Below are 16,084 nucleotides of genomic sequence, written 5' to 3' on the forward strand. Positions count from 1 at the left end.
TGGAAGGCGAATAGGCCTTTGTACATGGCCTCATATGTGACATTATCAAGGACCCCCTCCCATAGTCCCATCCCAGTTATTCTCCCTTCTCACCCTGCCTATTGAGCAGAAGATATAGAATGTTCATGCCATGTAACACCCAGCTCATCGACAACTTTTATCCTGCAGTAGTAACAGCTTTGGGAGGACTTCTTGCACAATAAAGATGAAGTCTTGATCTTCCAATTGATGTCTTTATGGTCCTTGCACTTTATTTATCAATTTTCATCGCACTTGGTGCACCCTATGGTGCATTGATAACAAATGCAAAGAATCTAAGGGCACGTGCAAATTCCTTTAGCACCCTGAGGGAGTAGAAACATCAGTGAGCTTTCATCGCTGTGACATCAACATGGCTGGACCGAGACAGGCTATTTGTGATAGTGGAACTTGAAGCTCTCAACTATCTCAAATTCACACTGGTGATGTAGACAGGATCATGTGCACCAGCCTCTTCCTGAAGACAATGACCAGCTCTTTTGTTTTGCTGACTTTCAGGGGAAGGATGCTGCCATGATGCATGTCAGTACACAATCTCCTTCCTGTAGTCCGACTCTGTAGAGAATGTCTGCTTGGTGTCAGCGATCGCAGAACCCGGACCCAAGATAGGCACCAGCTGCCTAAACAAACCTCCACCACCTGCTCCCTTGGCTTCATGAGACCGTGATCTGGGGGCTAAGCAGGTGCTACATTTGTCCAAGGGCTAGCAGGGGGAATGACCGCCTTACACCTGCTTTGATAGAGACATACCTCCACCTTGTCACTGCCCAGAAGAAGACAATGATACAACACTTCTTACTTCTTGTCAGGAAGTAAGTATATGTTTGGCACAGTATTGTGGGCTGAAGGGCGTGTATTGTGCTGTACAATTTCTATGTTTCTAAGAACAATCAGGGTCATGGACCACTGTCAACCATTTCATACGACATGGCGCATTATGATGATGAAGATATAAGTGGGGTAGAGCCAGGGCATTACCAAATGTTGACTACCAGGGAACACTGCCAGGGGTAATGGTGAGACAGATACATCAGTGGCATCTAAGAGAGCCTTAGATAGGCAAATGGATGAGAGGCAAATGAGGGGCTGTGTAGGACGAAAGCTCGGCCCATTTGGCTCAATTCTCTAAACAAATACCTCTGATCCGTGTAGTTATTCAAATCCCTACTTAATTGTTATTGTTCCAACCACCTGCACTTCCTCAGACAGCTCGTTCAGATGTGCACCAACCTATGTGAGATGAAATTGTCCCTTTAGTCCCTTTTAAATCTCTCACCCTGAACTCCGGCTCTCTTATTTTCAGTTCCCCTTGCCGGAGAAAAAACACTGTGTATTCAACTTCATAATTTGATACTTCTCTATAAGACCACCCCCTCATCTCCTGTGTTCCAAGGAATAAAGTACAAGCCTACACTATCTCATCCAATAATTCGTTCCACAGTGTCTACCCAAGGGAATACAAGGTGCTGTTCCTCTAGTTTGTTTTAGCCTTCCTTTCTCAGTGGGGCTGACCGAGGATGGATATATCAGTGTGGGAATGCAGTCCAGATGAAGTGGCTCGATTGTTCATTTTCCTTTGCTGATGCTGCCTAACCTGCTTAGTCTTTCTGACGTTTATCGTCTGGCTCCAGATTCCGAAGGCCTTTGACAAGGTACCACACATGAAGCTGCTAAATAAGAAAAGAGCCCATGATGTTACAGCAAAGGTACGAGACAGAAGATTGGCTGTCCAGTGGAGGCAAAAAGTGGGAATAAATGTGCCCCTTTCTGATTGGTTGCTGTGGTTGCTGGTGTCCAACAGGGTCGGTGTTGGAACCATTTATTTTCACGTTATATATCAATGACCTGGATGATAAAATCGATTGCAATGTGACCACGTTTGTGGATGATACAGAGATAGGTGGAGGGGCAGCCCGTGTTGAGGAAGGCCCGTGTTGTAGTCTGCAGAAGGGCTTGGACAGATGAGAAGAAGTGGCAAATGGGATGCAGTGTAGGGAAGTGCATGCTCATACACGTTGGTAGAAGGAATAAAGGCATAGTATATTTTTCAAATGTGGACCAAATTGAGAAATCGGAGATTCAAAGGGTCTTTGCAGTCCTGGTGCAGGACTGAGTCAGCAGGAAGGAGATGTTATGCAATGCTTGCATTAAATTGACGGGAACTAAAATACAAACGGAATTATGTAATGTTGAGGCTTTATAAGGAATTGGTCAGGCCATATCTGAAGTATTGTGGCAGTTTGGGGCCATAATCTAGAAAAGATGTGCTGGCATTGGAGACGGTCCAAAGGAATTTCATGAGAATTATCCCGACAGTGAAAGGGTTGAGGTGTGAGGAGTGTTTGATGTCTCTGTGCCTGCACTCGCTGGTGCCTAGAAGAAATATGAGTGGGATGGAATCTTAATAAACTGGTTGAACATTAAAAGACTTAGAGAGTGTGGACCTGGAGAGGACACAGCCAACAGTAGGAAAGATCAGTTTGACCAAACAGGGAAGATTGAACAGACCAGACATGCAGCTGCTAGTTATTAAAAAAGTGAGAGAGGACTTGATTGAACATGGGTGATTATTTTTGGTTTAATATGGCCAGATAAATCATGATAGAGTGAAAAGCATTTGTGTACTGTGCCATCCTGACAGATCATATGAAACACAAGTACATCCGGGGAGCAATCCACAAACAAAGTCGGCAGGAGATAGTGTCGCAGTTACAGAGAAAGTGCAGAAGTGGAATAACCTGTAAAATAAGATAGATTGGGAATTCAAGACATGCATTTTGACAGAGTTAGATTAGATTAGATTAGATTATGAGGACACGCAGTCCTCTTTTATTGTCATTTAGTAATGCATGCATTAAGAAATGATACAATGTTCCTCCAGAATGATATCACAGAAACACAAGACAGACCAAGACTAAAACTGACAAAAACCACATAATTATAACATATAGTTACAACAGTGCAAAGCAATACCGCAACTTGATGAAGAACAGACTATGGGCACGGTAAAAAAAAGTCTCAAAGTCTCTTGAAGGTCCCATCATCTCACGCAGATGGTAGAAGGAAGAAAAACTCTCCCTGCCATGAGCTTCCAGTGCCGCAAACTTGCCGATGCAGCATCCTGGAAGCACCCGACCACAGCCGACTCTTGAGTCCATCCAAAAACTTCGAGCCTCCGACCAGCCCTCCAAAACCGAGCACCGAGCACCATCTCTGCCGAGCGCTTCGACCCCGGCCCCGGCAGCAGGCAACAGGCAAAGCCGAGGATTTGGGGCCTTCCCCTCTGGAGATTCTCGATTGCACAGTAGCAGCGGCAGCGAAGCGGGCATTTCAGAAGTTTCTCCAGATGTTCCTCTGTGCTTCTCACGTCTGTCTCCATCAAATCAGGATTGTGCATGGTACCTACCCTCAAATTCGATATCATTTCGTAACGGCTGCGCGCGCTGTGTCGCGTCGCCATCTTCTCCTCCCCTGCCCTGAATTAATGTGGAGTTGGTTTCTCCTGTGGAGGAATCTAGAACTGTATGAAAATAAGCTGTTGTTCTTTTAACGCAGATGAAGCACAATTTGTTTCTCAGACAGCTGTGTGTCTTTGTCTTCCTCAAAGTCTGGTAGAAACAGAATCTTTGCTTTTAAGTGAGATTGATATTCTGATAGTGGCGTTGTAAAGCTACAGCTGGTAGGCTGAAGTGTACCATTGTGATGATAATCAGATCAACTGTGCATAGAGCAGCAGTCTCTGTTCAATATGTCTTTATGCAGAACGAGCTGCTGGAGGAAGTGGTCAGGATGTTTCATTAATTATATTTCACCAGCTTTTGGAGGGTTCACAGATGGATATGAGAAAAACTTGGCAAACGGACATAGCTTTGGTGGGCATTCTCCTCTGACCTCTCACCTCTCATTCACAAAGGATTTTTTTTGCCAACAAAACTGTAATTCACTGGATTTTATTTTGCACCATTCTCTGTAAACTCAAGAAAGTGTTGTGTGTGAAAATCACAGGAGACCCCCAGTTTCTGAGATATTCAAACCATTCCATCTGGCTCCAACAATAATTCCACGGTCAAAGTCACTTAGGTCACATGTCTTCCCCATTCTGATGTTTGGCCTGAACAACAACTGAACCTCTTGACAATGCCTGCATGCTTTTGTGCATTGAGTTGCTGCCACGTGATTGGCTAATTAGATATTTGCATTATCGAGCAAGTATATACGTGTACCTAATAAAGTAGCTACTGTGGGTATATTTCTCCTGTACTTATTCCCCAGGAAACACATGAATGGAGACATGATAATGTCTTTTTTCTCCACAGTGGCAATTTGAATAAAGTATCTGCTTTATACCAATGGAGGGCAGATAGGAGATATGCCAACTAGTGGAGTGGAGTTGCAGCAACTTTGCACTCAATGTCAGTAAGACAAAAAGGCTGAGTGTGGTCTTCAGAATGAGTAAGGTATAGAAACACATACCAATCCTCATAGGGGGATCAGAAGTGGAGAGAGTTAGCAGCTTCAAGTTCCTGGGTGTCAAGATCTCTGAGGATCTAACCTGGTCCAAGCATATTGATGCAGCTACAAAGAAGGCAAGACAGCATCTACACTTCATTAGGAGTTTTGAAGAGATTTGGTATGTCAACAAAAACACTCAAAAACTTCTACAGATGTACCATGGAGAGCTTTCAGACAGGTTGCATCACTGTCTGGTAAGGATTGGCATCTGCACAGGACCAGAAGAAGCTACAGAGGGCAGTAAATTTAGCCTGCTCCATCTTGGGTACTAGCCTACGAAGTACCCAAGACATCTTCGAGGAGCGGTGTCTCAGAAAGGCAGCGTCCATTATTAAGGACTTTCAGCACCCAGGGCATGCCCTTTTCTCACTGTTACCATTAGGGAGGAGATACAGAAGCCTGAAGGCACACACTCAGCTTCTTCATCTCTGCCATCCGATTCCTAAGTGGACATTGATTCCATGAACACTACCTCACTTTTTAATATATATTATTTCTGATTTTGCATGATTTTTAATCTGCTCATTATACATATACTGTATTTGATTTATTTATTTTTTCTTCTTATTCTATATTATGTATTGCATTGAACTGCTGCTCTTAAGTTAACAATTTTCACGACACATGCCAGTGATAATAGACCTGATTCTGATTCTAAGCTGTTCACAGAACATTTGTACATGTGTCGGTGTCTGTCCACGTTCTCAGTTACAAAGGCACACTTCCTCACCAAACTGGTGAGGTCAGTACACAGAGAATATCTTCCTGTGCAAGTCAGGGTTTCATAGGCCTTGCAAACTCAAAACAAAATAGTGTACATAAGTGTAATAAATAAATAAAATATAGTGTAATTAAATAATAGAAAATAATTAAACTGATCAACATGGCTTTGCAAATTAACAATTGACTGATATTACACACATTGAGTGCAGTGAAGCAAGTAGAGAAAGCACGAGCGGATTTTATTGCTTGAAAGAGCTCAAGGGATTTAATGCCTCACAGCCCCAGAGACCTCAGTTCGATCTGAACCTTGGGTATTGTCTGTGTGTAAATTCCTGGTTAATTGTCAGAAGAGACTCAGTGGGCTGTGTCTGTGTTGTGTTGCTGGACAATTCAATGGTTCAGGCAGCACATGTGGAGAGAGAAAGTAAATCAGTGTAGCAGAGAAACAGGGCTTTGGCGGACTGGTAGGTTCAGATCATGTAATACAGAACAGAGTAGAGCACAGGAACAGGCCATTCAGCCTACTACATTTGTGCTGAATGATGAATACTGTTGAATACTGCCCGCGTATAATCTATTTCTACACACATAAAATGCTTGAGACACTCGGCAGGCCAGGCAGCATCTATGAAGAACAGTCAACAGTCGACATTTCGGGCCAAGCCGTGCATCAGCACGTGAACACGGCCCATTCCGCTCACAATGTCGGTACTGAACACAATGGCAAATTCTGCCTGTACAGGAACCATGTCACTCCATTCCAGCACATTCACGCTCTGTACAAAAGCCTCTGTTGCACTTGCTTCCACCAGCCCAGCGGCCTGTTCTGAAGTAGCCAGAGATTCGGGTGGGGTTGGGGCCCAGAGTCCCAGGGAGTTAGGAGTGAGAGTGGCCAACAAAAGCGGGTGTGTCTGTTGCCAGAGCACAGAGATATCCGTTTATTGGAGAACAAACATCGGGACTGCATTTTACATTAATCAGCATTTAATGGTTCAATATCAGACAAATCGACACACGCATTACATTTACAAAACTACGGCTGGGCGAGACCGATTGCGATTTCGTCCACAGTCTCATACTAGTGGGGTATCATTACAAGTGGACTGGTTCCATTTCACACACCCAGCTGGGAATCCTCGACGAGGCATCGCAGGGCAAAGAGGGACTCCCACAGATCTCTCCACGCAAGCCGGTGGATGCAGTGAGCTTCGGCACCAGTCGATGCAGTTGAGAAGAAGATGTCATCAGGCCAAGCCTGGTCTCTGGGTCTGCTCGCCTCCACTGGACTGAGGCCGGGCTCGTCCTCGGTCGCACAGTACACTTGTAGGATGACCACGGAGAGGAAGATGAGCAACAGCCTCTTGGCCACGTCAGTCTGAGCAGGAACCTTCCTGATCTAACAGGGAAGAGAAGCAGATGTTAGAGCAGAGAGTATTGTCATTCATTTCAAACGCTAACTTCAATCTCAAAAGCATGTAGAGGAAACACAGCTTACCTGACGTCATGGAAACAAAGCTTTTTACAGACCTCAGGATATGTTACAACAGTTAACCCAGAAATTAAATTAGAGTACGCACAGGAACAAGCCCATCTTCCCACAGTCACCCTGTCACACATACGGTGCCAGTGGTGACGGTAAAGAAAATGAGCTCGTGCTACCCAATTATGCACATGTGACCAACTAACCTACTAACCCATAGGTCTTTGGAATCGAGGAGGAGATCAGCGCACCCAGAGAAATCCCACGCAGTCACGGGAAGAAAGTACAAACTTCACAGACAGCGGCAAGAATTGTACCAGGGTCTGTAACCAGTATGCTACACACCACCAACTATTCTCTGTTGAATTCTATGCACCATTGATATATATTACTATTCTTTGGAATCCAGGCAGCATCCTAGTAAACCTCTTCTAATCTCTCTCCAAAGTCTCCACATTGTCTGCATTAAGATCACCAATCACAACATGTCAGTGTTGCACGCAGCCACCTTGAACAATACCCATGTTTTGGGGAACTGAGACACAACCATTTCTTCTGGCATCTCCTTCCGTACACCGACCAGCCTCGGAGTGAAAACGGTATCCCAGGTCTCCATTAAATTAGCTCTTAGTGGTGAGATCACAGTCTGTATACAGGACATCATTAACACTTGTGAAAGAAAAGTGTCTATACAAATAATTCACTGCTATTAACAACTAAAATAGACTTCTACGGGTTGAGAGGGGTAATAACTCAACCATGATGAATGGCGGAGACTAGGTACCGAATGGTCCAATTCAGCACCAATATTTTAAGCTCGGAAACGTCTCAAACACACGTGCGCGCACACACGCACGTACACGCGCACGCACACACACGCACGTCTATCTTTCTGTCTGTCAACATTCTCTCTCTCTCTTTGTCCTGCAAACATATTTCTCAAACCATTCACACGGTGGACGGTCGACGTTTCGGGTCGAGACCCTTGATTTGATCTCGTCTCGCCGGAATCGCCGACTGTTCATTTTCCTCCACAGATGCTGCCCGACCCCCTGAGTTCCTGCAGCAGTTTGATTCTTCGCTTTTCTTGGTCTGAGATTCTCGCACGATTACGCACAGTCGCTCACGGAATTATAACATTAATACTCATCCCGTAATTAAAACGTCAGCCTTACCGGGTGAACGGGGTAGAGCACCCGTCGCCTTCGCTTCTTGCCTGGGACTTTGGGTTTCGGCTCGATGATGGGCTCGAAGTTGAAGATCAGAGGCTGGTTCTTGGTGTAGGAGACGGGGGCCATTCCCGGTCGCTCGGTGTACCCTCTCGCCAAGCACATGGTGATTTAAAAGAAAACGTTCCAAGCTAATTATAAATTTTGCAGATTAATTAAGTAGAGATAATCTCTTCGAAATGCAACCAGTCTTTCCTTCTGCTGTCTAATTATACATATCAGGGTTGGGGCGGGGCCGTGGATGATACCTATCACTCTCTGTCCCGGTTGAGTCTTCGAACCAATCGCATTAAAAGTAGATTTGGTTGATGTTTTCCGGCACAGTGACCCCAATGTCCGATCGCTGCGGCGCAGGGAGTAGTGGGGCTGGCTCGCAGCTGCTGGAAGCCTGGTTCGATCCCAATCACCATTTGCAGTTCGCACGCTCTCCTCGATGCTAAACTACCTATGTCTGATAGTCTTATGGAAGCCCCAAAGGCGATGGCCCAAGTGTGTGAGTGTGCCTGGGGGAGAAATTATTTTTATGTAGTCAGATGATTTATTTATACAGAAACACAATGCATTGATCCCTGCCCTCATTACATACACTCTGACACCAGAACTTTTTGCATTTCATCTTGATCTTCCAATCAATCTCGTTATGGTCTTTGCACTTATTGTTTTCAATTTGCATCGCATTTTATCTATAACTGTAACACTATTCATTTTCCCATTTTACACTACCTTGTCGTAGTTACGTTTCGAACGACTTGTCTGCATAACAAGCAAAAAAAAAAGTTTTTTACTGTATCTGGTTACCTCAGACAATAATAAAATTTCCCTCAATGTCTAATGGCTATAGGGCTCTAGGGAGTGGCCTTCCATTGGCTGCTCTGAGCTCCAGGGCATCCCTCAGCACATGGTTTCCAACCCTGGAATGGGGCAGTCAGAAACATTCCCTTATGGAGAAATCTTTGTGTGAGGAAACCAACAAGTTTTGGGCATACAACATAGAACATTACAGTATAGATAGGACAGAACGTTTGACCCAAAATATTATGCTGACATTTTCACCTACTACTCTGTCCTACGCATTCCTCCATTGCTCTACCATCCATTTGCCTATTTAAGAGTTTCTTAAATGTCTCTAATGCACCTGACTCCACCAGGACACCTGGCAGCGTGTTCTACGCACCGACCAATCTGTGCTAAAAACTTACCCTTATACTTTCCTCCAAACAACTTTAAACTATGCCCCCACATATTATCCATTTCTGCCCTGAAAAAAATTGTTGCTGGGCTCTCCACTTTATCCTCGTCTCTTATCATCCCGTACACCTCTATCAAATCAATTTGGCAGACCAGCAGAACTTGGTGACCATCTTAGGATACATCAACAGGCGGTAGAAAGGAGAATCCTCTGCTACACAGCCACCAGCATAAACCTCAACAAGAACCCATATCCTTTCCGAGACCTTCCTTGCAAACACACAGTTGACAATGAGGTAGACAATAATTTTATATTTTTATTTAGAGATACACTGTGGAACAGGCTCTTTCGGTCCGATGAGCTGCACCGCCCAGCAGCTCACATATTTAATCCTAGCCTCATTACAGTAGTATTTACAAAGTCCAGCTGACCAACTAACCAGCACTTAGTTTGACTGTGTGAGGAAAGTGGAGCACCCAGAGGAATCCCACGTGCTCATGGGAAGGACACACAAACTCCCAAGGCAGCGAGAAGTGCAGACAGAGTCCATCGAGGGGACACTAGTTCCTGTGAAATGCTGAGCTGTGTCCATAAGACTCTGCTGTTTCTCATAGTCACATGCAAAGCAGTTGCCATACCAAGCCAATATGCATCCAGACAGAATTCTTCCTATGGTGCATTGACAACTAGTGCAAAGAATCAAAGGGGACGCTCCCTAGGAAGTAGAAACATGGGTCAGCTTTCATTAGATTAGATTAGATTCAACCTTATTGTCATTGTGCCGAGTACAGATACAAAGCCAATGAAATGCAGTTAGCATCTGACCAGAAATGCAAAGAATAGTGTTATTTACAAAATAACTGTGAATAAAAAGTCAGTGCTACAGCACACAACTATAAAAGTACTGAGACAGTACAATATGGGTGCAATACTGCTTAGCACTGTGATGTGAGGTTCAGCTGGGTCACAGCCTCAGGGAAGAAGCTCTTCCTGTGCCTGCTGGTGCGGGAGTGGAGACTCCTGTAGCGCCTACCGGATGGGAGGAGAGTGAAAAGTCCATGGTTAGGGTGAGATGCATCCTGGATAATGCTTTTCACCCTGTCCAGGCAGCATCTATGGTAGATGTTCGTAATGGTAGGCAATTGGGTGCCGATAATCCATTGGGCAGTTTTCACCACATGCTGGAGTGCTTTGTGGTCTGATATGGGACAATTGCCGTACCAGACTGAGGTGCAGTTGGTGTGTATGCTCTCAATGGTACAGTGGTAAAAGTCCATCAGTATCCTGGGACAGAGGTGAGCTTTCTTGATGATTCACAGGAAACAAAGGCGCTGTTGTACCTTTTTGCCCAGGGTGGAGGAGTGCAGGGACCTGGTGAGATCCTCGGAAATGTGGACACCAAGCAATCTGAAGCTTGATACACACTCCATTACAGCTCCGTTGATGTAGATGGGGACATGACCGTGGCTCCTAGCATGCCTGAAGTCCACAATGATTTCCTTGGTCTTCTGGGTGTTAAGGGCCAAGTTGTTGTCATGGCTGTGACATCAACACGGATGGACCAGGACAGGCTATTGTGATATCGGATCCTGAATCTCTCAACCATCTCAAATTTGCACTGGTGATGTAGACAGGATCATGTGCACCACCCTCTTCCTGAAGACAATGACCAGCTATTTTGTTCCGCTGCCTTTGAGGAGAGGTTGTTGCCATGACGCCACGTCACTATGCAATCTCCTTCCTGTAGTCCTACTCTGTTGAGAATGCCTGCTTGGTGTCAGTGATTGCAGAAGAAGGACTTGTGATATACACCAGCTGCTCATTCGACCATCTACCATCTGCTCCTTTGGCTTCATCAGACTGTGATCTGTGTTCTAAGCTGGTGCTACACCTTGCCTAAGGGTAGCAGAGGGAAGGAACCCCTTCCACCACCTTTGGTAGAGATGTATCTCCAGCCCACTAGCCACGGACACCAGAAGAAGGCAATGGAAAACCACTTCTGTGGAAAAATTTGTTAAGAGCAATCATGATCATGGACCATGATCATACGACATGGATCATGATCATATGACATGGCAGATAATAATGATGAAGATATAAAGAGGGTAGAGCCAGGGAACTACCAAATGTAGACTACCAGGGGACACTGCCAAGGGTAGCGGGGAGACTGATACATTAGTGGCATCTAGATAGGCACATGGATGAGAGGCAAATGAAGGGGCATGTAGAGGTAAAGCTTGGCCCACTTGGTTCATTTTTCTGAATAAAAACCTCTGACCTTTGCAGTTATTCAAATTCCTAGTCAATTGTTATTGTTCCTGCCACTAGCATATCATTGGACAGCTCATTCATATGCACACCAACCTATGTGAGATGAAATTGATCCCTTTTTCAATATTTCACCTCTGACCCTAAACCCAGGCTGTCTAGTTTTCAGTTCTTGCTTCCTTGGGAAAAGAGACTGTGTGTATTCAACTTCATAATTTGATACTTCTCTATAAGATCATCGCTTCATCTCTGATGTTCCAAGGAACAGAGACCAAGCCTGCGCTTTCATCTGATAACTCATTCCACAGGGTTCTACCCAAGGGAATACAGGGTGCTGTTCCTGTAGTAATCATAGTCATAGTCATAGTCATACTTTATTGATCCCGGGGGAAATTGGTTTTCGTTACAGTTGCACCATAAACAATAAATAGTAATAAAACCATAAATAGTTAAATAGTAATATGTAAATTATGCCAGTAAATTATGAAATAAGTCTATGACCAGCCTATTGTCTCAGGGTGCCTGACCCTCCAAGGGAGGAGTTGTAAAGTTTGATGGTCACAGGCAGGAATGACTTCCTGTGACGCTCTGTGTTGCATCTCGGTGGAATGAGTCTCTGGCTGAATGTACTCCTGTGCCCACCCAGTATATTATGTAGCGGATGGGAGACATTTTCCAAGATGGCATGCAACTTAGACAGCATCCTCTTTTCAAACACCACCGTGAGAGAGTCCAGTTCCATCCCACAACATCACTGGCCTTATGAATGAGTTTGTTGATTCTGTTGGTGTCTGCTACCCTCAGCCTGCTGCCCCAGCACACAACAGCAAACATGATAGCACTGGCCACCACAGACTCGTAGAACATCCTCAGCATCGTCTGGCAGATGTTAAAGGACCTCAGTCTCCTCAGGAAATAGAGACGACTCTGACCCTTCCTGTAGACAGCCTCAGTGTTCTTTGACCAGTCCAGTTTATTGTCAATTCACACCCCCAAGTATTTGTAATCCTCCACCATGTCCACACTGACCCCTTGGATGGAAATATGGGTCACCAGTACCTTAGCTCTCCTCAAGTCTACCACCAGCTCCTTAGTCTTTTTCACATTAAGCTGCAGATAATTCTGCTCACACCATGTGACAAAGTTTCCTACCGTAGCCCTGTACTCAGCCTCATCTCCCTTGCTGATGCATCCAACTATGGCAGAGTCATCCGAATACTTCTGAAGATGACAAGACTCTGTGCAGTAGTTGAAGTCCGAGGTGTAAATGGTGAAGAGAAAGGGAGACAAGACAGTCCCCTGTGGAACCCCAGTGCTGCTGATCACTCTGTCGGACACACAGTGTTGCAAGCACACGTACTGTGGTCTGCCAGTCAGGTAATCAAGAATCCATGACACCAGGGAAGCATCCACCTGCATTGCTGTCAGCTTCTCCCCCAGCAGAGCAGGGCAGATGGTGTTGAACGCACTGGAGAAGTCAAAAAACATGACCCTCACAGTGCTCGCTGGCTTGTCCAGGTGGGCGTAGACATGGTTCAGCAGGTAGACGATGGCATCCTCAAGTCCTAGTCAGGGCTGGTAGGCGAACTGGAGGAGGTCTAAGTGTGGCCTGACCATAGGCTGAAGCAGCTCCAGAACAAGTCCCTACAGGGTCTTCATGATGTGGGAGGTCAATGCCACTGGTCTGTAGTCATTGAGGCCGCTGGGGCACAGCGTCTTCAGCACAGTGACGAGGCAGGACGTCTTCCACAGTACAGGAACCCTCCGGAGCCTCAGGCTCATGTTGAATACATGGCGAAGTACTCCACATAGCTGAGGGGCACAGGCTTTGAGCACCCTGGTACTGACACCATCCGGTCCTGCAGCTTTGCTTAAGTTGAGACGTTTCAGCTATCTTCTCACCTGTTCAGCTGTGAAGCCCACCGTGGTGGTTTCGTGTGGGGAAGGGGTATAGTCATGAGAGCAGGGTGGGGAACTGTGAGGAGGGGTAGGAAGGGAGAGTGGAATATGTGTTGGTTGGTGGCCGACAACAGATGGCTCATGTGGGGGATGGGCAGGGGCCACAATGTCAAATCTGTTAAAGAACAGGTTAAATTCATTGGCCCTGTCCACACTGCCTTCAGCTCCTCTGTTGCTAGTTTGCCAGAACCCAGTGATGGTCCTCATCTCCCTCCAGACTTCTCTCATGTTATTCTGCTGGAGTTTCCATTCAAGCTTCCTCCTGTACCTGTCTTTAGCCTCCCTGATACTGGCTTTCAGGTCCCTCTGTATTGCCCTCAGCTCCTCCCTATTTCCATCTCTAAACGCCCTCTTCTTTTAGCGTTCAGGATGCCCTTAATGTCCTTTGTCACCCATGGCTTGTTATTTGAATAACAAAGGACAGTTCTTGTCGGAACATTGCAGTCCACACAGAAGTTGATGTAATCAGTGATGCACTCTGTGAGATCATCAATATCCTCTCCATGTGGCTCACAGAGTGCCTGCCAGTCTGTCACCTCAAATCAACCTTGGAGCCTTACTTTCTCAGTGGTGGTGGCTGAGGACGGACATATAAGTGTGGGAATTCAGTCCAGATGAAGGAGCCCGACTGTTCATTTCCCTTCGTAGATGCTGCCTCACTTGTTTAGTCCATCTCATGCTTGTTGTCTGGCTCCAGGCTCCGAAAGCCTTTGACAAGGTACCACACATGAGGCTGCCTAAAAAGAAAAGAGCTCATGATGGTACAGCAAAGATACGAGACAGAAGATTGGCTGTCTAGTGGAGGCAAAAAGTGGGAATAAATGTGCCTGTTTCTGGTTGAATACTGTTGGCTGCTGGTGTCCAGCAGGGTCGGTGTTGGAACCATTTATTTTCACGTTATACGTCAGTGATCTGGATGATGAAATTGATTGCAGTCTGGGCACATTAGCAGACGATAGAAAGATAGGTGGAGGGGCAGCCAATGTTGAGGAAGCAGGTCATCTACAGAAGGACTTGGCCAGATGAGAAGAATTGGCAAGAAGTGGCAAATGGAATGCAGTGTAGGGAAGTGCATGCTCATGTAGAAGGAATAAAGGCACAGTATATTTTTTAAAAGTGGGCGAAAATTGAGAAATCAGAGATTCAAAGGGTCTTGGGGGTCCTGGTGCAGGACTGAATCAGCAGGAAGGAAGGTTTATGCAATGCTTGCATTGAATTGAAGGGGATTAAAATATAAAATGCAATTATGTAATGTCGAGGCTTTATAAGCCATTGGTCAGGCCATACTTGAAGTATTGTGAGCAGGTTTGGACTCCTAATCTAAGAAAACATATGCTGGCATTGGAGAGGTTCCAGAATGTCAATGAAAGGGTTGAACTGTGAGGAGTGCTTGATGTCTCTGCACCTGTACTCACTGGTGTCTGGAAGAAGCACTCGCTGATGGCCTATCAGCAGTGTCAATGGAAAGAAGCTGTTCCCAAATCTGGCCGTACGAGTCTTCAAGCTCCTGCGCCTTCTCCCGGAGGGAAGAAGGACAAAATGTGTGTTGTCTGGGTGGGTCGTGTCCTTGATTATACTGGCAGCACTGCTCCGACAGCGTGCGGTGTAAAGTGAGTCCAAGGATGGAAGATTGGTTTGTGTGATGTGCTGCGCCGTGTACTGACTGATGAGTTATTAATTTCAAACTTTCTGCATAATCATTCAAAGAGTTGAACTGCATGTGCATGTAACGAGAGCTGTATAACTCATCTCCTTCCACCTTAGACCATAAACTTATCAATCACCCCCGCTGTGGACACTTTCTGGAGGTCCAAGATCCATATGCTCCACGATCACTGGACTAAGTGTGTAAATGTAGGAGGGGACTATGTTGAAAAATAAATGTACTAGGTTTTCTAAAATTGACTCCTTCTACCTTAGGCCACGAACTTATCAATCACCCCTCGTACAACAAAGCAAAAATTAGTGGGAAGATAGAGGATTGGAAAGTTTTTAAAAACCTACAGAGAGCTACTAAAAAGTCATTAGAAGGGAAAAGATGAAATGTGAAAGCAAGCTAGCAAATGATATCCAAGTGGATAGTAAAAGTGGATGACTAAATGAATATTTTGCATCAGTCTTCACTGTGGAAGACACTAGCAGTGTGCCTGATGTTCTAATGCATGAAGGAAGAGAAGTGGGCGCAGTTACTGTTACAAGAGAGAAGGTGCTCAAAAAGTTGAAAGACCTAAAGGTCCATAAGTCACATAGACCAGATGAACTGCACCCGAGAGTTCTGAAAGAGGTAGCATTAGAGATTGTGGTGATACTAGAAATGATCTTTCAAAAATCATTGGACTCTCGTATAGTGCCCGAGGACTGGAAAATTACAAACATTACTCTATTCTTTAAGAAAGCAGGAAGGCAGCAGAATGGAAATTATAGACCATTTAGGCTGACCTCAGTAGTCGGGAAGATGTTAGAGTCAATTGTTAAGGATGATGTGATGGAGTACTTGGTGACACAGGACAAGATAGTACCAAGTCAGCATGGCTTCCTTCAGGGAAAATCATGCCTGACAAACCTTTTGGAATTCCTTGAAAACATTACAAGTAGGATAGACAAAGGGGATGCAGTGGATGTTGTGTATTTGGACTTTCAGAAGGCCCTTGACAAGGTGTCACACATGAGGCTGCTTACCAAGTT

The sequence above is a fragment of the Mobula hypostoma genome, chromosome 5 (assembly GCF_963921235.1).
Source record: "Mobula hypostoma chromosome 5, sMobHyp1.1, whole genome shotgun sequence".
Classification (NCBI taxonomy): Eukaryota; Metazoa; Chordata; class Chondrichthyes; order Myliobatiformes; family Myliobatidae; genus Mobula; species Mobula hypostoma.